General features: G+C 40.8%; 1 protein-coding gene across 3 annotated transcripts in view; it reads right to left on the bottom strand.

Annotated features, from left to right (window-relative positions):
- KCNB2 (potassium voltage-gated channel subfamily B member 2) overlaps positions 1–23,227 on the bottom strand; it is a 476,202-nt gene extending 452,975 nt beyond the window's left edge. The window contains exons 1-2 of one of the 3 annotated variants that reach the window (XM_008255643.4): positions 22,171–22,838; positions 14,670–14,781 (exon numbers count right to left, since the gene is read on the bottom strand). The gene's annotated coding sequence lies outside the window, so the exon portion shown is untranslated. 3 annotated transcript variants of the gene reach the window in all.
- Between the last annotated feature and the right edge of the window lie 1,049 nt (positions 23,228–24,276).

Raw genomic sequence — 24,276 nt, 5'->3', positions numbered from 1 at the left:
CATCACTGTTAAATCCTTAGTTAAAAAAAAGTCTAAGACTTTTATCCTTGATATAACCGATGCTTTTTTTAGATACACTCAAATGAAATCCTAAAAGCTTTGCTTTCAGTGGTCAAAGAAAACACTGTGTTGCAGTAAGAAGGGGAAAAGATAGATAAGAGGTAGGGTATGTAATACGAGCATCTTTCAATATCATAGATGTCTCCAAATTTATAAATAAACTATTTAGATGAATATGATTTAACTTCAACAGAATAGAAAATTAAAGAATTAACCTCCCCCATATATATGTGTGCTATAATTAGAGAATAAAATACTGAATTACTGAATTTCCCTATAGAAAAAATGACCTTTTATATAACTACTAAAAAGTCCTTCTTTACTCTGAAAAATAGAACACTGAATGCCAAAGCATCTTGGTCCTTTTATAAACTACATGGTATAATCATTGATGGAAATGTTCAGTCTTCATTAAAACATGCACACACACAAAGCCTCAAACTTTTATATGGATATTCAGCCACTCTGTTAGAAGACTTTCTATTATGACTGTAAAAGCATCCTATACATTGGGGCTGTAGATGTGTTCTTTGAAATGTCTCCTTTGACAAAAGTCTTTCAATAGTCACAACCAAGTGAAGGAGATAAATAAACGTGAAAGGAAATGAGGGAAATAAAGAATGCAACCTACAGAGAGACTGTTGGTAGCACTGAAAGAAATGGGAGGCAATATCCTGAAAAATATCACAAACTTCAGTAGCTACCTGGAGTTCTATGCTATTTCAGTGATTGACTTAAATTTCCTATTTCATTTGGATGTTTGGCATAAGATAAATTTAGCTTCTATGAAACTAAATCAAGCTATGTTCATGAAATTTGGATAGGATTTGAACATTTTAGGTTTCTTCTGATAAAAATAGCTTTTAGATCATGTAATGATCAGTCTGGAATATTCAGTAGTAAGATTCCTGTTCAAAGGATGTTACTTAGCTAGACTCTGTTTTAATAGTAAAGATGCACTTTCAAATTACATTCCTGTCCCTACTTGTCTATAATCAAATATATTATAGACTATATGGCTTTATATTTGGAAAAATTTTATTCATGTATTTATACTGTTTATTTAAAAGACATATATATATATAGACACACACACACACCCTGACCCCCACACGCCTGCCCTCCCCCCATCAGCTGGTTCACTCCTCAAACAGATGCAATAGCTGGGGCTTGGCCAGACCAAAGTCAGGAGCCAGGAACTCAGTCTTACTCTCCCGTATGAGTGGCAGAGACCAAACTACTTGAGCCAACACCTGTCACCTCCCAACATGCACATCAGCAGGAAGCTGGAATCAGAAGCAGAGCTGAGACTTGAACTCAAGCACTCTACTATGGAATGAGGATGTCCCAACTAGCACATTAACCTCCATGTCAATGCTTGTCACTGTAGCTCTATCAAAAGCTCAAATACTAGGGCTGGCATTGTGGTGCAGTGGTTAAGCCACTGTCAGCAGCGCCCATGCACTGGTTGAAGTCCAGGCTGCTCCACTTCTGATCTAGCTTCCTGCTAATGTGCCTGGGAAAAGAGCAGAAGGTACCCCAAGTGTTTGGGCCTCCATACCCACATGAGAGACCCAGATGAAACTCCTGCCTCCTGGCTTTGGTCTGGCCCAGCCTTGGCCATTGTGGCCATTTGGGGAGTGAACTAATGGAGAGAAGATATCTCTCTCTCTCCCTCTCTCTCTCACTCACTCACTCACTCATTCTTCCTCTCTCTCTCTCTCTCTCTCTGTGTGTGTGTGTGTGTGTGTGTGTGTGAAAGAGAGAGAGAGAGAGATTTGACTTTCAAATAAATAAATAAAAAAGCTCAAATACTGAAATTCATCTCTATGATTTAGCATTATGTCATGCTTTATATATTTCCATGTTTTGAGATTAGAACCACAGGATGTGGCAGAAGAAAACTTGGATATTAATCTGGTTCAATTTGCTTATTTCCACTTTTTGAAACTCAGATGCAATAAGGTCACATCCCTTGTAGTAGCCTGAACTAGAACCTAGATCTGAAGATGTCTAAACAAGTCTCTTTCTACTACATCTCATTTCATTATTCCTAGCTTTTGACTTGCCAAAGTTTTCAATAACTTTTATTTCTTTGTTTACCCTCATCTCAAAACACTGATTCAAACTACACTAAACTGAGATGAGTTATCTCCCACATATTTTTCATTCCAGTGAAGGATAATGGTTGTTGGCATGCAATTTGTGTTCTTACAAAAAGGGGTACACTTCCAGAGCCTTTCTTTACCTCTGCTTCCCTAGCACTAGTTTTTACAATATCTACCTCTTTCCACTGTGGACACCTCCAGTCAGCTGGGCACACCACAGCCCAAAGATTTGCAGATTGGGGCCATCTCTTGTAGAAGAACTTTCCATGGGTTTTGACTCTTCAGATAAAGACACATGCAACACAAACACTTTAGGGTCTGTCCTGTACTTATCCCTGTGCTCTCTCATGTACCTTGATGATTTTCACACACAGCTATATGCCAACAAATTGGAAAAATCTAGAATAAATGGATACATTTCTAGACACATAATTTACCAAAATTGAGGCATGAATACACAGAAAACCTGCATAAATCAATAATCAAGACTGAGATTAAACCAGTAATAATACCCTCCCAACAAAGAAAAGCAGTACTGATGAATTTACTGCTAAATTCTACCAAACTTTTAAGGAAGAATTAATCGCAGTTCTTCTTAAGCTATTAAAAACTTTTGAAAGGGAGGGAATCCTTCTAAACTCATGGGAGGCCAGCATTGCCTTAATTCCAAAACCAGAGAAAGTCATAACAAAAAAATTGAACTATAGACCAATATTCTTGATGAACATAGATGCAAAAATCCTCAACAAAATACTAGCAAACTACATCCAACAACACACTCACCCAGACTAAGTGGGATTTATCCAAGGAATGCCAGAATGGTTCAGCACACACAAATCAGTAAACACAATTTATCACATCAATAAAATGAAGGATTAAAAACAATATGATTACCTCAATAGATGCAGAGAAAGCATTTGATAAAATATAACATCCTTTCACCATAGAGTCCTTTAAAACATTGGGAAGAACATACCTCAGCACAATCAGGCAATATATGCCAAACCCACAGCAAGCATCATATTGAATGGGGAAAACTAGAAGCCTTGCCACTAAGATTCTGAATCAGAGAAGGATGCCCACTTTCACCATTATTCAATGTAGTTCTGGAATTTTTATCCAGAACTATTACCCAAGAAAAAGAAATCAAAAGGATACAAATTGCAAAGGAGAAAGTCAAATTATCCCCGTTTGCAGGTGACATGATCCTTTATAAATGAGAACCAAAAGATTCCACTAAGAGACTATTAGAACTCACTTTTCTGTTCTAGATTCTTTTATCTTTACTTTTAATGTGCCATTTTCATCTCTGCCACAGGACTTGCACATCTTTTCTTTCCCCTCTTTGCCTACCAATGTCAACTCAAGGATAATGTCTTAGTTCTCTCAGATCTCCTTGACTACACAACAGTTCTATATATTTTTAAAGATTTCTTTATTTAATTGTATGGCAGAATTAGAGAGAGACAAGGAGAGACTGAGAGAGACAGAGAGAATGTTTTAATTGATGGTTGACTCTCCAAATGGCCACAATGGCTGAGATTCCATCTAGGTCTCCCGTGTGGGTTCAGGGACTCAAATACATGGGCCATCCTTTGCTCTTCTCTCAGGTGCATTATCTGGGAGCTGGACTGGAAGTAGAGCAGCTAGGACTCAAACTAGCACTCATATGGGATGCTGGCATCACAGGTAGCATCTTAACCCATATATAGAACCAGGCACCTTTCACCTATAGCAGACTTGTCACACCATCAGTTTTATATTTGTTGGATGGTTATTTTGATTAGTTGATTAATATCCACCTTATTCACCAGACTGTAAGCTCCTTGAAGGTAATAATCATGGTTAATCTTATTCATTATTGTATCCCAGGGAATATATAATGAATATTAATCAAATGAAGAAATAAATAATAAGACGTATATTTTATTTTTTAAAAAATCATTTTCTTCTCATTCCAGCCACCTCATATTATCTGCCACTCCCCAGATGAAATATAACTTCTATGTATGAAATGCTCTTTCACACTTTCTCTGTCTGATAAACTCCAATTCATTCAAGGTCAAGAGCACATACCTTCCTGGAGATGAGAATGAATTCATCTCTCCTGCTCTAATGTATTAGAAGTTTTATCTTTTATAATGCTGCTCTCACCATATCCTAACTATTCAACTAGAATTCTTTCTTATTTATTCATTCGACTTAAGAGTGCCTACTCTGCTTGAAGAAAAGCCTCTGACATCAGGGAGCTCATACTGCAGTATAAGGAGACAGACATGGTACAAAGAAACATGCAAACAACTAGTTACAATTGTGATAAAGGCTACAGTGAAGGAGACGGCAGCAACATGTGAGCTTATTAACTCCAAACACCTTATTAACTGGGCATTTGGCACAGTGGTTAAGCCATTGCTTGGGACTGTGAGTTACTTAAAAGTGAAGAAGATCTCATACATATTTGCATCTTCAGCACCTAGCTAGCAGGGCACATGTTGTCAATGTTTAACCAATGTTTGTGAACCACCTCAAAAAAAAAAAACATGAACAAATGTGTGAATAATTAATTTCAAAGCACTAGTATCCTGTTTGTTCTTTGTCAGATGTTTTGGTTGACATTCTCTAACCTTAGTTTATTGTGGTAACTTCAATTTTATTTTTGGTTCTGTTGACCCTTATTTGCCAATTCTAACAAAGCCTCAGTTCAAAACAAGAGTCAAATTTTCCTTAACTAGAGAACAAATGACAATAAAGAAGACTAATAATTTAGTAATCATTGCTGCCCAACAATAGAATGTGCTACCTCAAAAAAATTAACAGTCAGTGGTGTTGTGTTCAAGTAGACTTCAGGTCTACTTTGTCAGGTGTGCAAAGGGGAAATCCTTGACTCATGGGAAGACTGGCAAGATGGCCTGTAAGGTGTTTTCTATCCCTGAGATTTTATGGTTCATTGGCATTTCCATGTGAATACTGCTCATTTACATATTCTATTGGACAGATAAGGAATGGAAAAAAGTTCACCATGGTAATTTTTAAGTTTAAAATTTTGCAAAAGTGCATTTTCTGTTTCTCAGCTTATACTCACTTACTCGTAGGAAAGACACTCATGCAAGAAAAGTGAATATAATGGAATTTCTATCAATAAGAGAATAAAGAAAAGAAAGAATCAAAGTTAGTGAGTCTGGCATTTTTTCAAAAGATTAGCTTACATCCTTATGATCTTTTCTGTTTCTGAGCAAAATAATGTATTGCTATGTGAAGACTTAAAGGAATAACCCTATCAAAATAGAAATGTAAGTACAGAACTACTGGAGTTGAGAAAATAACTGAAGGTGAAAGGTAGAAATCTCTCCCAATATATCCTATTCATAACACACGGGTGTATGTCCTATCAGAGTTCTGTTAACATTCCACCCCCAAGTTGTTGGTATTAAGGGGTGGAATTCTTGGGGAAGTAATTACATACTGTATGAATGGGATTAGTGTCTTTATAAAAGAGAACCAGAAAACTGTCTTGCCCCTTATGCCATACGAAGACCCAGTGAGAAGCCTCCATGTATAAGGAACTGGCCCTCACCAGACACCAAATCAGCTGGCAGCAAACATTTGGACTTGACGGCCTACAGAACTGAGAGTAGCAAATTTATGTTGTTCATAAAATACTCAGTCTTAGGTATTCTGTTGTAGCAGCCCAAACAACTTAAAGCATCTTAGCTTCAGATGCAAAGCAGGTCACTGCCAGAACTCACCTTACAACACTCAGCAGAGCCATACCTCCCTGCCATCCTTTCCTTCCTCTGATGGAAAAAAAGATTATATTTGAATAATGTATTCAAAATGCCGTGTTCTAGATTCTAGCATGAAAAAAAATTGCTAACAAATCAATAGCATTAATGGAACTAATTTTAAAATCCTGAATTGTTCACAAGTAATTGCAGGTTTCATTTTTTTCTGTTCATTATTAGGTAAAAAGTGAAAAGGTTCTCCGAACTATAGATACCACTTAGACACCAACTCCATATCCTATATGGATGCTTTCCTTCCACCTGTGCCATCAGTGAGGATCATTAAACAGCATGTTAAAGCATCCATCTGTTTTTGGCACTTTATAAATACTTCTCCCCTCACCCCTGTCCTCTCTTGAGCTACCACGTGTCTCTGTTGTACAAAAAGCTAGGGAGCTACAACAATGATAATAATTATTGGAATCATTACTGGTAAGAATGTAAAGCAGATGGACAAGATGACCAATCAGCGTCTATGAATCTTTGGATGTCAAATTTACTGCTAATGCTATAATTTTGCACAATTTGATAAGAAAACATCAAAGCATCTGATAAGGAAAAAATTAACTCAACAATTTCCATCAACAATATACAAATGTGAAAATTGGGGACCACAGATGGACTGACTGAAGCCCTGAGTTCATGTGATTTCTACCAGATGACACAATCTTGAAATAAATAATTTGAAAAACAATGTGGAAAAATCATAAAAATTATGGCTGCAATGGTATAAAAGGAACTGTTACTTTGGACCAAGGGAGAAAATATTCAGAAATAAATACCTATTATTCTCACTGAAAGGAAAAGCATGGCCAAAGATAGTAAAGTTGTGTTTTTTTCCTTTTTATAGCTCTTTTTTAATGTTAATTTTTTCATTTTTTTCAAGGAGACAATAATTACTTGATTTCAAAATCATGATGTGTAAGCCACTCTTTTTGATCTTTGCAAGCCTCATGTAGTCAGGATTACAACTGAAGAGCATATCAGTATTACAGAAACTCCTATAATAAGATTCAGATTTATAATTTGGATTTTACCTCACCTTAAGATCAAAATGTGCGTAAGTAAAATTTACTTAAAAGATGCAAAGAGTAATCCAACCCTTTCATACAACGGATCTTCCTAGAAGGTAGGGATATTCTTGGAGTTGTATCTGAAGGACAGCCAAAATTATGATCTCATAATAGCTTTGCAAATTTTGTTAATAATTATTTTTATCATCTTCCTAATATTGAGTGATTATTCTATGCAGGTGCTTATGCCATTAAATTCTAATAATGAAAAGTGTGGGGAGCAACTCGGACTAGACTAAGTTACTGGAATTAAGACTTATTCTATGCATCTGCTCTCCCACAATATGGCGCTGGCAGAGGAGGAAACAGCTTCTACACAGCTGCCTCCAGTTCAACCAATAAGCAGCAGGAGCTGCTCCTGATTGGAGGACAGCAGCGTGCTCAGCGTGTGGGTAGCAGAGTTGGGATTGGTGGAGAGGACTATAAAGGAGGAGAGAGACAATATGCACCAGGAACATCTATCTGAAGGAACACCTGTGCAGCCCCCGAGAGAGCCGGCTGGCGGTGTGCCACTCCCCCGCGGAAGTGGGGAAAGTGGCAGGGGGAACTGCCCTTCCACGGAGGTGGAAGGGACAGTAGCCAACCCAGGAAGAACCAGCAGCAAACCCGGGGAGGGCCGAGCAGACAAAAGAACAGCGCAGGGTCCTGTTTTGTTCCTCCACGAAGACGGGGAGCGACAAAAAGTTTCATTTTTTTCTCAACACAATTTGGGGTGAGTATTGTTATCTTTTATTTATAGAAAAATAAAATGCAGTTTAGAAACCTACGTTCCCTGTTCAACATGAAACAACCAGTAAGTGCTTCACTCCAAGATTATCTAAATGGTCCATGTTCTTCACCTCAAAAGATACTGTGGATTTTTCTTGAACTGCATGATTCTAGATGTCTCAGAAAGATAAATAATGGAAATATGAGGTTAGTGATGAGCAATCTTCCTAACACAAAGTAGAAGGAAAGACTGAACCCCAAATAATTCCCATAATATTAGGGATATCCCTTGGCAAAAATGTATGCATAAAATCTAGTGTATGTTATAATTTTCTTAGAGATGGTAAGATTGGCAGCTGCTTTTGGAGCTCTAATTTTTTAAAACTGAACATAAATTTTAGTCTGTGACTCCCAGAAATGCTTCATCTTACTATTCACGATTTATAGTCAAGATAAATGCTTATTTTTAAATACCAAAGATATAAAATTCACAGTATTTGGAAGAGGACCACTCTATCAGGGCGAATCATGCCTTCCATTGGTCTATATAGCATCACAGTGAGTGGCCAAGGATTCTACTGCTGATCCCAAGTTCTTTCCATTAGACCTCACTACCTCAGAGAGACAGAAAAAAAAAATAGGTATAAGCTTGAAATGATGGAAAAGAAAAGATGCAAAGAGTATCCAACCCTTTCATACAGCGGATCTTCAAAAATTTGATTGCAGCCGGCGCCGCGGCTCAATAGGCTAATCCTCCTCCTAGCGGCGCCAGCACACCAGGTTCTAGTCCCGGTCGGGGCGCCAGATTCTTTCCCGGTTGCTCCTCTTCCAGGCCAGCTCTCTGCTGTGGCCAGGGAAGGCAGTGGAGGATGGCCCAAGTGCTTGGGCCCTGCACCCCATGGGAGACCAGGAGAAGCACCTGGCTCCTGCCTTCGGATCAGCGCGGTGCGCCGGCTGCAGTGTGCCAGCCGTGGTGGCCATTGGAAGGTGAACCAACAGCAAAAAGGAAGACCTTTCTCTCTGTCTCTCTCTCTCTCACTGTCCACTCTGCCTGTCAAAAAAAAAAAAAAAATTGATTGGGGGTGGGCATTTGGCACAGTGGTTATGCCATTGCTTGGGACTCACATCTTCTATCAGAGTGCTTGGGATCAAACCCCAACTGTGCTTTGGAGGCAACATGTGATGTCTCAAGTTGTTGAATCCCTGCAACTCACATGGGAAATATGGATTAGTTCCAGGTTCCTGGCTTCAGCCTGGCGCAGCTATTGTGGACATTTATGGAGTGAACCAGTTGCTACATGTGTCTGTCTCTTTGCCATTCAAATACATATAATAAATAAAATAATTTTTAGATTCATGAAAAGTGTGTATATAAAAGCTATGCATGGATTCCACATTTTTACATCAAAATTTCACATTTTTACATCAAAAGAAACTTATATTTTAATTCCATTTTCCATAAACGTTTTGAAGTACCCTGGTATAAATACTGACAAATTTAATCTCATTATTAATGATTCCTGGCAACAACAATGTTTAAAAAATTGGCTAAACTTTTATTGTGTTGTGCTTTAGTTGCATATATGTATATACATGAACATGATTACAAACTATGATTATGCTAAAAATCAAGTGTTTTGCTAAGCCTGAACCAAACCAGAGGCCAAAATTCAGAAATAGTTTCCTAATAGCGTCTAAGCTTTCTATTTGCACTTTTTCTATAAAGCCTAATGAAAATGCTCTCCTTAGATTTAGAAAAAACTAGGATCCAAATTTAAAATGACATTTATCTCAAATGTAGATTAATATTTAATGACAGTCTGATTAATAATCCTGATTTTATGAACTGGAGACATTTAGCATGAGAGCCCTTAGACACACTTCTTCTGAGCTACTCAGAGGAAAGAAAAGGCCGGCAGTGAAGATGGGCCATCTCTTTTTAAATGTTCCTGTACTATCAGGTTTCAGACTTGTGTGTCCCAAACACCACATTTGCATTTTGAATGATCTCATTGGAAAGCTTTATATTTGTGAAGAGCAGGGCAAAGAATTAGGAGACAGACAAACAGGTACTTTCAAAGGATTAAAACCAACTAAACTATTATCTAGGTGGTAATTGGGAAAAAAATCTAGGACAATACTTCACCATACATTTCTCACATCAATAACACTGAAACTATCAAGAAACTGATAAATCGTCAACATGTATTCATGGGTATGCTAAGAAATATCATCATTTCAGAGATTTTGTTTTCATAGTTAATAATCTGAACTATTTTGGGGGGTCTTTTATTTTTTCCTTCTTTTTTGTTGTTGTTGTTGTTAACGATCTGAACTGATGAGATAGCTTTCACAAATAAACACAAAGGAAAAGAAATCAATATGCAAAGAAAAGGAACCTGTTAAAGGACCCAGTGTTGTGGGCTGTCATTTTAGAGGTTAGAAAGGAAATAAGAATAGGGGAATGAGGAAAGCAAGAGAAGAGGGGGAAGGAAGGAGGGGCCAAAAAAAAGAATAGTCCTGTTTGGGACAAGCGGGCCTGAGAAAGCATTTAAGGTCATGTCGCATAGATCCTCAGAGAGATAATGCTCTACATTTGTATAATACCTTACAGGCTGTGCAGTTCACATAAAGAAAGAAATGTCCTCAATAAAGAATAATGCCTAGGGATAGAAACAAGAGACAGTGTACCCATAGTCCTCAAGTACCCATAGTCCTCAACAGGATGTGCCTGAGAGATGCTTAGAACAGGCACTGGGCACCAGAGGTTGCTAACATGTGTATATATGGTAAATAGGGAGCTGACATGGGCTGTAAATGCAATTTCTAGGATTTAAACCACACTGCTTTAGAAACTTAGAGTATCCTAAATTAGTTCATGCTAATAGTAGTCTAGACTTGGACTATCTGGTATGGTAGTCACTCATCATGCAGCTATTTAAATTTAAATTACTTTAAATCAATATAAAATCAAATTTCTCTTACAAGCCACATTTCAAGTATCCAGTCACTCAGGTTGCTACTGGATACTGTACATGGAAGGTAGAGATATAGCACATTTCCATCATCATATCAGGTTCTATTGGAAAGCACTAGTCTAGATGATCTTCCTGTGAAGTTGTAAGGCAGAATTCTGCTCTATTTTAAATAAGTTTTGTTCTTCATAAGGATGAGAGAAAAAAATTCTACTGGAAACACCATACTTTGCCTTTATTGGCATTTCTGTCTACCAGTTACCTCATTCTCACCAGCGACAGAGCCTGGGCCTCCACTTACAAACGCTGCTCCCTCCCAGATTTTAAGAGCATCCTAGGCCTTGTACAGAAGAATGTCAAAAGCACATGAGTGAAAGCACTGCTGGGCCATGGTTCAGTGGTTCATCATCAGGCCAAAAAGGAAAAATCATATAAGGGTTTTAAGTGGAAGAATGATATGATCAGATTTGCTTTCTGTAAAAATTTTAAAGTGTACAAAATTAATAACAGAGCAAGAAAAGTAGCCAAGTCCAATTAATATACTATAATGAAAGTCCAGGAAAGACAGGTTGGCAGTTTGATGATGGCATAAAAAATGGTGCTATTCACTGTACTTGAATCCCTTCGTTGATAACGTGACCAACACTTGATTTTTCTGACTACAGATCTAATCCAGGTGGACCCCTGCTAGCCACTTGAGAGACTTCTTCTAAACTCCCCACACGCACAAACCACAGCACTGGGAGCTTATGGGAACATACCATTTTAATCCTGCCTCTTCCTACCTCAGCCCGTGAGAATCTCCAAACATTGACATCCAACCTTTTCCATATTCAGCCAGACTATCTTCTAATGTTCCTAAAATCTAACTTCCTGCCTGTTGGAACTGCCATCTGTCATCTGCTCTATTCTTACCCGATGCCACAATCCCCTACCCGGATGTTCACCTTTTAGGAATGACTTGCTCTGCTTGTTAAAAATTTGGAGGAAAGAACATAAAAAGGGGCCGGCGCTGTGGCATAGTGGGTAAAGCCACTGCCTGCAGTGCCGGCATCCCGTATGGGTGCCAGATCAAGTCCCAGCTGTTCCACTTCCGATCCAGCTCTTTGCTATGGCCTGGGAAAGCAGTGGAAGATGGCCTAAGTCCTTGGGCCCCTGCATCTGCATGGGAGACCCAGGGGAAGCTCCTGGCTTCTACCTTCAGATAGGCGCAGCTTCAGCCAATGCGGCCAACTGGGGAATGAACCAGTGGATGGAAGAGCTCTCTCTCTCTCTGCCTCTCCTCTCTGTGTAACTGTGTAACTCTGACTTTCAAATAAAAATAAATAAATATTTTTAAAAAAGAACATAAAAATAACTCAAGTCCAGGACTCTATACAAAAAAAAAAAAAAAAAAAAAAAAACAGACCAGAAGACCAGATAACCAAAAGCAGAACAACAACAAATCCCTGGGAAATAGTGGTGGCTGGCATAAGTCTCTAATTCCCTCAGTTTAGCACATCATAGGCCACATAGCCTCCTCCCCTTTCCTTTCAATATAGTTCATTATCCAAAGAATCCTCAGTCTAGGGCAGGATACATATACCACTCAAGGGACCTCGGGATTCCATGTTTGCTTGCATGTAGACTGGAAGCCAAGTGAAGGTAAGGATTAAACTTGCTTAACTTCAAAACTTAGGAAAGTGCTACATATCTGAAAAATGCTTAATAAATATTTGCCGAGTGCATGTCCTACAATTTCAAGTTGGTCAGACTATGAGAAATAATAAAATCCTATTAAGGAAAGAACTTCTTTGTATTTGAACTATTAATTCATGGGGGGAGACTTCTATCCATTGATTCATTCCCAAATGCCCACAATGGCCCCCTAGTTGGGCCAAAATCAAGAGCCAAGAACTCAATCCTGATATCGCATGTGAATGGCAAGAACTCAATTACTTGAACCATCATCATTGTCACCTCCCTGATCTGCATTAGCAGAAGCCAGAGCTGGGAATTGAATCCAGATACTTCAAAGTGGGTTGCAGGCATCTTAAACACTAGGCTAACCATTCACCCCTGCTACACTATTATGGTAAAAACCTCTATGAACTACTGTCTATTCCAAGCAAGTGCTTGGAAATTTAAAGGCAATATTTAAATTGTTCTGCATAACAAGTAAACTCTGACTTTTGTACTCATGCACTGGCACCTTGTAAAAGGATTGTGGGACAATTCTGAATGAGGAGATGAAAGGAAGTGTCTAGAGGAAGAAAAAGACCTGGCCCAGTGAGACATAGGCACATGGGAATACCCTTGTGGTGGGGAATGGTAAATACATTCTAGGAACAGTGACATCTAACATTTAATTAGTTAGTTTCTTGTTTATGCTGTAATTACCATCCTTTATCCCAAAGCACTCATCCAGAGTGTGTTACGTATACAAGAGCCTTATAATAGCAATGCTTTAGACAATGAAGAAAAATCTGACAAACAGGGAAGTAAAATGGGTAAAATGCCATCTTTGGCATGAAGAAACTAGTGATAGATATAATTCATGCCCCCACATCTCAATTTATTTTGAAAGAAGATGACTCCAGAAACTATAGCTGATTGTTTATCTAAATGTATGCTTCCCCTTCATAAAAGATAACTATCACCAAGAAGTTCCTGTTGAGCCAAGGATGACATTTCCTAGCCCCCTGATGCTAAGTGGGGTAATGTGACCAGTTCTCATCAGGGAGTATAAGCAGAAGTGCAATTGTTACATCTGAGCCATGATACTTAACAACTGGTTGTGCTTTTTCTGTGTTCTCTTCAGCTGATTGTTATGTGGGTGGGAAATATATTTATTATGTCAAATCACTAACATTCTGGTGTATGTTATAACAACTAGTATTATCCTAACGTATTCTGAAATTGATACCTTTTGGGGAGGGGTGAAGCCTTTACAGAAATCTAACTATGAGGTGTTGGCCATCAGCAAAGATACAGATAGAGAAGATGACAACCCTGGAACCCTGCACTGCACTGGAAAAACCACAGCTGGGAGGACAGATCTATAACTGGAGGCAATGGTTAGAAAGAGCTGAAATATTAGTGTATAGTAGTTTCTCCTCCCTGCCTGTAGAAAAGTTTCAAAAAATAACTGATGACTTCAGGAAAGAATTGCTAATTTGAGACCAGAGATAAAAAGGAAAAGCCAAAGTCTAGAAATGCAAAGCTGGAAAAGCCCACAGCTTCAGAAACTGTGACGCTGAAGAACAAACGAAAAAGGTTTTCTGTAACAGACGCCCATGATGACTTCCCACAATGACGTAGAAATGCCCAAGGACCTGATTAATGAAATCACCTCAGCACTCAAGCCCAAAGTAACCACTGGAGACATGGATGGTTAAGACATGGGTAAAGAAATGAAGCAGGTTCAAGAAGCAGGGCTAAGAAACAACTTTCATTATAGTTGGTAGTCGAACATAAAGAAAGCAAATAAATAAGTAACCCAAGAAAATTCTGAGGGAACTATATTATCAAATAAACTAACTGGACCTATGTAAAAAGAAAAGATAAAGATAAAACAACCTCTAGGTGTTCAGACTTGGACTGGGAAGAAGCACCTGAGAAGATCATGAGAGATCTATAAAGGGCACAATTCCCAACAACTACTTCAGATGTGGCCATGGGCAGTAAGGGACAATGAAAAACCTCCCAGAGGGTGCCAGGGCTACAAAGAAAATCAAACAACACACTTCCTCCAAAGCCAGTGTCTAATAAAGGAATTTCTGGCACTATTAGTTTGGCTCTAATAGGATGGCTAGTATGATTTCTCCCATGTTATGTGTTAATGACTTTTATTCTTCCCTTTTCCAAATGGGAATTTTCAGTGCAATTATTCCAAAACTAATCTATCAATGTGTATTTGGAAATCAATAACATGCCTTTTAGTCTAAAGATTTCCGGACAATAAGGGGCCATATTCAGACTTACCTGGGGGTTGGGGAGGGTTTAGCATCACCCACAGAACCTGGACTTTGAGATAGATGCAGCATCTACATGGGATTTGGATTGTCTCCTGTGGTTGCAGTTTTCCTGAATGTGTCTGAAGAGATAGGATATGGTAGAAACAGTCATTTAGCAAAATGAAGCAAGGCATGTCATGTCTGAGGTGTTCCTTTTCTATCTTCATTCTCATCCACAACTACCAGCTAGACATGGAAAGCTCCAAGTTCCTAGAGTTCAGAGAAAGAGCCTGGGTCTCCAAATCATTGAACCCAATACACACATTGGACTGCCAGATGAGCAAGTTAGAAGCCACTGAAACTCTATTAACTACTGAAATATGGAGGTCACCTCAGCTAACACAATGACCATTTAAGAGAAAAGAGGGAGGCTATTCCTTGCTATTATGACCACTGTTGGCAGCTGCATGACACGATGACACTTAATTGCATGTTTGCTACCAGGAATCCAAAACCATCCCCTTTATCATTTTAGCATTGCCTCTGTTTAACATCAGTTCCAGGCCATGTACCAGCTGTTCTTAACAGACTCCTCGCCAGTATCCCAAGTATAATTTTTTTTTTATTTTTATAGTTCATCCCCCTTATATTAGTTCAACATTTATAGGGGAAAAAATAAAGTGCACTATGTTACTTTTTTAAAAACAGTATTTGACCCCTGACTTCCTGTCCTTCAAGAAGGATAAAGTCCAAGTGATTTAGGAATGCACACATACACTGATCTGTATTCCCCAACCTTTTTCTTCTTCAGCTTCATGTCCCCTACAAATGCCAGTCCTGAGCCCCAATCACCAGCCAAGCCCTTTCTGTGACACTGCTTTGTAAATGCTGCTCCCTCAGCCTAGACTACGCTCCACCTGCTTCCTCTCTGCCTGGGGAATGTTTACTCATCTTTGAAAACCAAGCTTAGATGTCACTTCATCTGTGAAGTCTTATCCGACACTCCCATGTAGAAGATGAAGCTCTGTTATGATCAGATCACCTCCATCAGCCAGCTTCACATATCATGCCTACTATTAGGACGTTGGGAATGTTTAGCAATCTATAGGGTTTGATTTTGTTGCTAGTTATTTTGTTAATGAGTCAGCCACTACAGTTACCTTCTTACTAAAAACTGCATAGTACTGCTTTGCCAAATAGTCAGCCACACATTTGAAACGGACTGGTTCCCTTCAATGAGAGAACATAGCCAAGATTAGTTCTGCTGAATGGGATCCATACAATGCTTTTTTGATGGATTTTCTAAGGTTGTGAAGTATTTGGAGGGCAAGACTCCAAAGGAATCTAAGAATTCCTGCATCCTTCATAGCTTTTACATCTCAGCAGGCAACTAAGTTAGTTAAAAACTCGCTTGCTATCAGTGAGTGATTAGATCTTAAAATGTAAATATACTTTATTTGGAGCTTTACATGATTTGATCACCATTTTGGCAAGTCTCCATCCATACTCCTATTCACATGAACTGATTCAGTAACCCAGCACACACCCATCTGTTTGCAACTGCAGCTGCCACACTCAATGAATATATTTATTTTGCTTCTATTGCGAATTGTCAAATATGCAAAAGTGTAATCAATATCTAACTGGATATTATCTTCTTATTCAGACATTTTCTCTTTTATCCAAACTTATGTTAATCCAAATTCATACCTTTTTAGCAGCCAGCACATATTTGATTACATTTTCTGGTGTGGTTACACCTGAACACAGACATATTGAGACATCTACTTTCCATTTATTTGCCCTTTCTATTCCAGATAAGACATTTATATTGATTTTTAAAACATCATATGTACAGACAGTCTATATTACCTATAAATATCATTTCAGGAAAAGAAAAAGAACATACAAAACACTGTTTATAAAAAGGGGCCTTTGGATCTGACTGAAGAGAGAATCATGGCTCCAAACACATCCAGGAAGCGAAAACAACTACGTGTTTCTCACTCTTGGGATGTTTCTGTGGTGCAAGTCTTCTTTCACATTACCATGTCACCTTGCCAACAAAAATTATGATTTGTATGTGATTTATTTTTCTGCACATATAGGCTGTGAGTGCATGATGCCTTATTCATATTTATGCCCCTAATAAGTAGCTTAGGGCATGGCACAGGGAAGGAGCTGAGTAGATCCGTTGAGAATGAAATAACAAACAAGAATCCCACAGGGATATGCAAAACTTGCCTCTCATGACAGACCTATGCTCGGCATTCTGCCCATCCCAACCTTAGGAAGCTTTCTCCACCTTGCCTAACATCAGAGTTGCATAAAAACTCTCTCCATTTTCTCTCCTCCTGGTGGGCCTCTGCAGTACTGCATTCATTTCTGTATCCCCAAAGAGCCTGAGTAAGTCAGTAAACACTATTTAAATCAAATGACTCCCCAGAATATTGCTATAAATAATGGTTGGGATTTTTAGTGCTAAAAATACTATACTTTAGTTATATTATTGATTCAAAGGGCTTGAAGGAAGAGAGGATTTTATTTGAGGACCTGAACATTATTTAAACTACTGTTTTTATGAGGGCATGTATAAAGTTCTAATATTTTTAAAGCAAATTTATACACTGCAAACCAATTGTCAGTTAGAAGTTGGCTATTCAATGGGATTAAGTGTATGAGACCAAATATCCATATGAGAAATAAAATGTCCATCATGAGGATGGATCTAATATTTGGTTCTAATGATATCTCATGATCAATATTTAATCATTTTGTCTTTCAAATTTAATCTAGATGATTTTTTTTACATAAACAGAAAAATAGTGGTTAGTAAGAAAGAATTTCACTTCAAAATTATTTAAACTTTTCTTAATGAAAATGTCAATTTATGATTTTATATATGCTTTCACAATTTTTTACAGTTATTTGCCACTTAATAAAATAAATGCATTCTAGAAAAATACACTAGCAACTAAATCTGATACATGACTATATTTGAATTTCCATTAAAGTATTAGGGTTAAGGGGTGGGCATGTAGTCTAGCAGCTAAGACTACAGTTTAGACTTCTTGCATCCCATATCAGAATGCCTGTATTCAAGTCCCTGATCTGTACCCGATTCCAGCTTCTTGCAAATATGTTGCCTGGGCATCAATGATGGCTCCACAGGAGAGACTGGATGGGGTTACCAGATCCCAGCTTCAGCCTGGCTCAGCACTAGCTATTGTGGGCATTTGTGGAGCGACCCAGCTGATGCGAATCAGTCAGTCAATCTCTCTCTCTCCCCCACTTCAGTCTCTCTGAGTCTATAAATAAAGTTTTAAAAATATTGGGATTACAGACCCATTAAAAATGAGGACACATGTAAAAGAAAATTACAATGGAAAACTAAGCATTTTCTTTTAAGACATGAATATATAATTTTGAAAGCAGATTAAAACACACTGTAACACTATATTCAAAATAATTTTCAAAGATGTTTAAAAGCCTGCAGAAGTAAGCAAGCATTCAAAATTGATCCATGAGAGAGCATCTTGGGCAACCATCCTCACTTTCTGTGGTCACTGTAATAGCAGAACTTTCAGTTTAGTGTCCTCCTAAAATCCCACCCCCATTTTCAAAATCAGCCTCCAAATAAGCTATCTTCTTATTTCAAAGTCATGCTGAAAATGTTGGGGTTTTCTCCTTCCAAGCACCCTGCTACAGTAAGACACATAGCATCCACTAGTGGGGAGATACGACTTCAAGTAAACATAGGACTGCAGGCTTCATTTCTTCTGCTGGGATCATGTTTCTTAGATTCTTAAGTTCACAGTGTTACAGTGGAGCCAGAGTGCCTGGACTCGAGCATGACTTTATCTTTCACTTCCTATGTGACTTCAGACAAATCAAGGAAAGTCTCTGAAAATTAGTTTTCAAATCTACACAACAGGGTATGAGTGACAGCTACCTTATGGGGGACTGTAAGAACTAAAATATTAGTATCTGCAAAATGTTCAAAATAGTATCTGTTTCAACTAGGTGTTCTCACTCATAACTCTATTTATGTAAATAAGATAAAAACATTATTCATAGTATTATTCTAATTTAATTTAAAAGAAAAAGGTAAATATTTCAACATATTTTATTTATTATTATTATTATCATTATTTTTAACAATTCCCAAATGCATAGACTGCGATGAATTTTCATGTTCTACCTCATGAATTTGACTGGCTTAATGTATTATGTATAAAACTGCTACGTTTATTTCTGTATGCAAGGAGATCTCTCATTTTAAACTATAAATGTGATTCTTCAATGACTTATTTAATTTTTTTATTCTCTACACTGTAGAAAGTCCTTTGAGATAAGGATTGCCTTCCTTATCTCCGGTATTATATTCTGTTTAAGTATTCTTGTCTTTATACATACTTAATAAGTAATAAGTGAGTTAATGACTGAGTTGGTGAGTGGATAGCCGACATTAAATCAGATAGTAAAGATAGGTCCAATTCAACTTACAGGAACAGGCACTATTCAAGATAATACAAGACAGTTTCGTTGGCAGGGGTCAAGAGGCCCCTGGTCTCACACATTGGGCTTTCTGCCTCCGAACCTATGCTTGCAGTAAAGAGGTGGGGAGGAGATATCTCTAAGCAGCACAGGAGGAAATAAGTAATAATAATAATAATAATAATAAAAGGGCAATAGATCTAGACTATGAAGATACTTGTACTGTGTGACTCCAAAATTTAGGACTGCTCTGCTCTATAAAGTTTATTTCATCACTCTGGGAGGAACAAGGCCATAAACTTACCTTAAAAACTACTCTGAACTTTAAAAATATCACATAGAAAGCAATCATACTTTCCACTCTTTTGAGCCCCTATAAAAATAATAGGCATCACTATTTCATGCAAAATCCATGACAATGTAGGCAAATTTCAAGTAATATTACATTCTGAAACAAGTAACTTTAACCTTAAATAGTTATCCTAAAATGTACATGAGTAGATTTTCTACCCACTTTAAGGATTTTCCTCAGGAATCAGTCTCTAAGGCAATAGCACATTTCAAGGAACTAATTACTTTTCTATCAAGGAAAAAAAAATGCATTAGGGCAGAAAGAACTGTATCTTCTAGGTTTCTTAAATTTTACCAGTAATTTAGTCTACTTTCCTAGTACATGCACAGTCTATATCAGATCTTCTGGAACACCATTTCAAAGTGCTAGATGAAAATTCAAGAAAATATTTCTTTTTTTTTCAGTGCTTAATGAAGATGCTTTATAGATTTTCACATTTATAGATAGGCAGGTTTACATAAAACCTGGACAGATGGGATTTTAAGTGGCCAAGAAATGTGACTGAAGCCACATCCTGCCACTTCATTTTTTTTTCTAGACATCTCATTTTTATCACCATACCAAAAAGCAGAAAAACCGGCTGATGTTCAGTTGCCCCACAGCATAAACAAGGAAGTGTTAATAGCAAATAGAAAACACTGGATGAGGCAATCTTTGCCACCACTCCATCTGAATATTCCATAAACATACAAGCTTAAGGAACGGAGCAATGGGATGTGAAGAGAAGCGAATTTGGAAATAGTTTCAGCTGATGCATGGGTCTACTCCATGAGAAAAAAAGAGGCAAACAGAAAGGAAAGAGGGGCGAGGGGCAATAGAAACAGAAGATCTGGGAACGAGAACTCTCAAAGTGGCAGGCAGGATAGTTATTTTCCAGAGTCCACGTGGGGCTCTGTGCATGAAGGAGATTCGGGAACAGGGTCAGGGAAAGGTGAAGGTGAAAGGGGACCAGGAAGCACAGAGCGGCCAAGTGATTCACTCCTTTCTCCAAAAGTCTGAGTAGTGCCAAAGGAGGAATAAGAGTGCATTAAACAGAATGCTATTTGTGATAAACAATCGGTCTGAACCTGACCAGCAAGAGGGAGAGGATCAGAGTATTGACTTTGTGGAGCACATTAGCTTGTCTAGGTCTCCAGGAGACTTTTCATTCAGTTGGGGGAAAAGTTATTTCTACCTGGGACATTCACTAGAAGGTAACCAGAAAAGATATTTACAACAGGGAAAGCCTGTGCGGCCTCCCAGATAAGCCTTTTATTCCTGCTCTACATTAAAAAAAGAAAAAAAAAAAAACAAAACACCTCCAGCAATAATTAAATGCACATCCATATGCATGATGTGCCCAATTACCAAACTGTTCAAGTTTTGGTTACTTTAATAACAAAAAACTCTCTAGTCTAGAAGTCTGTAGGTTTTGTTCATATGTTACAAGTTAAGCCTTAGACAACTTTTCACACACATACACTTTCTTAAAGAGTGAAACAAAGCAAAACTTGATTTTCTTCTCTTTCTCTCTCTCTCACACACACACACATCCATTCACACACATATTTTTAAATGTTACCCTCTTTTTTCAAAGTCTTTTCTGTAAGTTATTCCATAAGGACAGGTAAGAAGTCAGATCTCTGAAATCTCTCACTTGTCCTGTGAAATATGATGCTGTGGCTGATCTGTATTGGTTAATAAACCACCAGTCCTCTGTCCCACACTGTACTAGACATTTAAAAGCAGTAGCAGTAAGCTACTTGCTTTTCCTTTGACCTGGGGTTAAAAAAAAAAAAAAGATTCCCAACAAGATCCAAAACAACCCAATCAATACAATAATGGAAATGTGAACTGCTATTAAAAATATTGACATCATGCTTAATTTGATTAGAAGGCATGTTGAACCTGCATGGAATCAACCCAGTGCCCATCGGTGCAACCTAAATTTCCCCAGGGTAATCTTGTATTTATCATAACACACTGTCAAGACACTTGTGTAGTCGCAAATGTTGTGTACATGGCACGTCTGTCATATTGCACACTGGCAATTTTTTATGAATGGATACTCATAAATACTCATAATTGGAGAAAATAGATGGCGGCATACTATTTTGGAAAAAAAAAAAAAGGTCATTAAGCACTGGGAGCAAATAAGGAGGCAAATGGTGGGCGGCTTTTGGTGCCATCCAGGGCAACTGCATTCCCCAGTCCCTTAGCAGAGTGTGTTGGAAACAGCCATGGAGCTTTCCTTAGAGACCCGCTCACCCTGTGGGGAACCGAGCCTCCGAGCACAGACCGCGCACAGCTCGAAGAATAAAACGCATACATGTCCCTGCGTTGCCGAGGGCTGTTCACGCACCAGAGAATCCGCACTCGCCAAATCCGGTCCCACAAGTGTGTGCCATGTGAGTGTGGCATCTCCCCACAAACGAACAGAAGGCATTAAGAGCTCGGCTCCAGCCCTTCCCAGTCAGGCTGCCGGGACGCTTTTCAGGGGCTGAGACTTGCGTGCCTTCCCCCACCGGGAAGGCGCCTTCATCAAAACCCCTCTCCGGGCTAAGTCAGCTTTGTATGTCAGCCCGCTCGGCACCACAGGGCAGTTTCCAATCCTTCGGCAACTCGGGTCTGGCTAGGCGGCCGCGGCGCCCGTTCCCAGCGGAAGCCCCCATGCGGGAGCAGCGAAGCCCCCGCCACTTACCTAGCTCCCGCGGACCCCGCGCGGCGGTGGCACGGGCTCGGGCGCCACCGCGGGCGGGGGGATTCCCTGCGACGGCTCCCCTCGCCGAGGATCTGTCGCTGGAAGTCCCCCGCCCCTGCGCCGAGAGGAGGGTCTCCCCGGCTGGCTGGAGCTCCCGGCGGGCTTGCCCCTTCTCTTTACAACCCTGACTCTGGTTCCCGGTCTCTAAGAGGAAGGCTCAAAGGAGACGCGGCGGGAGGAAGCTAAGGCATCCTTAAAAAGAACAAGAATCTTCATGGATCTTCACCCCCTTCCCCGCGCGGGGTCCCCATCCCCCTGCCGCCGCCGCCCAGACGACAGAGCGCTGGAAGCGAGAAGGAAAAATCGAGCGTGGCTGAGCTCGCCGCGCGGAAGGAGCCGGAAAGGCGAGCCGCGCCAGCCGGGGAGTTGCCGCTTGTTCAGGCTGCCCGAAGCGCGGCGGCGGCGGCGGCCGGCGGAGGCGGAGGGCGCTGGGCTCTGGGTGGGTGTGTGTCTGTGGCGGAGCTGGGAGAGGCTGCGCGCGGGAGGCGAGGCGGGGCGCCCGGGGGCGCCGCTCCCCCGCCCGGAGCTCGCCGGCCCGGCGCGCACACTCGCCCGCGGCACCTCAGCTCCTGCTCCTCCTCCTCCTCCTCCTCCCGCGCTCCGCGCACCCGCGGGCTGGAGCGGCCGCCGCCGCCAGCGCCTCCTCCTCGGCGCTCGAGGTGGGCGGCGGGGAGGGGTGGCGAGGCTGTGTGGCCGACCCGGCACCACGGGGAGACGCCAGGGCTCGGCCTCGCGGTGCCGGAGCTGTGCGCTCGGCAGGGGACAGCGCCCCTGTGCCCCGGGGCGCGGCCCGGGCGCGGGCGGGCAGGCGCTGGCCACACCTCGGCGGGAGCCTCCCGGTGCTCCCACGCGCCCGCCGCTCCCTCCGGCCCCCCAGGCCCAGCTCCACACCCACCTGCCTCGCTGTGCAGCTCCCACCCGGCTGCGCTGGGCTAGAGGGTCCGCGGCCCCGCGGCCGCCTCACGCACGGCGGCCGGGAAAGCCCGGGATACCCCGCCGAGACGCGCTCTGGCGGCTTCGCGGGATTCCCCGGCCCTTCTGCTCTCAGCGGCTGGGCTCTCCCCCACGCGCCTGCCCCCTACACGACTCTGCCCCTGGGCTCGCCGCTCCACCCGGGAAACTGTGGCGAGGACAGATGGCTCCTGAATGATGGGGCCAGGAGTATCTTGCCCAGGAAGGATCTGCGGGGTTAACTAGGAGCGCTGAGAGGATCTGACTTTCCTCTGGGCACCTCCAGCTCTGCCTGGGGCTGTCACTGGCCCAGAGTAACCCAGCTTTCCTGGCTTTGCAGGTAAAGCCGGGTCGGTGGCAGCTTTAACTCCTGCTACTCACGGGGGCGCTGTTCAGACCCTGGGTTTTTGTTTCTGTTTTTGTTTTCCTTTGTCCATCTTCTTACCCAACTGGGAGACTATGCCAAGTTGTCCCTTAGTGAGGTGTCAGGGTGGATATGCAAACCTTTCCGCATCTTCGGGGCGCAGTAAAGACAATGAACTTGAATAATGTCCCTGGCCCTACAGGTTCCTGATCCAAATGCTCTTTGACAGGGCAGAATAGAGACAGCCCACGTGCTTACAGGAGTTTTTGCGAACCCTTTACAGGTATCTTAAAAGATGGGATTCTAGAGCTGCTTTAGAACAAGAAAGGCGAGTGTTAAAGTCCAAATTCACTCGGGTTTAAGTGCATCCCATTAAATTTTTGCTCTTTTCTTTGGTTTCCACACCTAGGCCTCACGCGTCCCCGCTGGTCTTACCTTGTTCTGAGTGGTTGTTTCAGATGTCGGGCATCCGGCTACGTGGTCAGGCTGGAAAATGGCCCTCTGACACCATTGTCTCCCAGCAAGAGCCTGCCCTGGCCTTCTGCTCTGTCACGCAGCCTCAAGTATGAGCATGGCCTCATCCCCAAACCTTTATCTCCAACCCTGGCCTGTTCCCAAGCTCCAGTTCCACATCTCCGGGGACCTGCCGGAAGTCCATTTCCTCGCCTGCAAGTCTTTCTATTCTTCACAGAGTTTACAGACTTTGTGCGGATGACTCTTCTCCAAACGCA

Source organism: Oryctolagus cuniculus, chromosome 6, assembly GCF_964237555.1.
Source record: "Oryctolagus cuniculus chromosome 6, mOryCun1.1, whole genome shotgun sequence".
Lineage (NCBI taxonomy): Eukaryota > Metazoa > Chordata > Mammalia > Lagomorpha > Leporidae > Oryctolagus > Oryctolagus cuniculus.
Note: the sequence above shows the minus strand (reverse complement) of the source record. Positions and strands in the feature narration are given on the sequence as shown.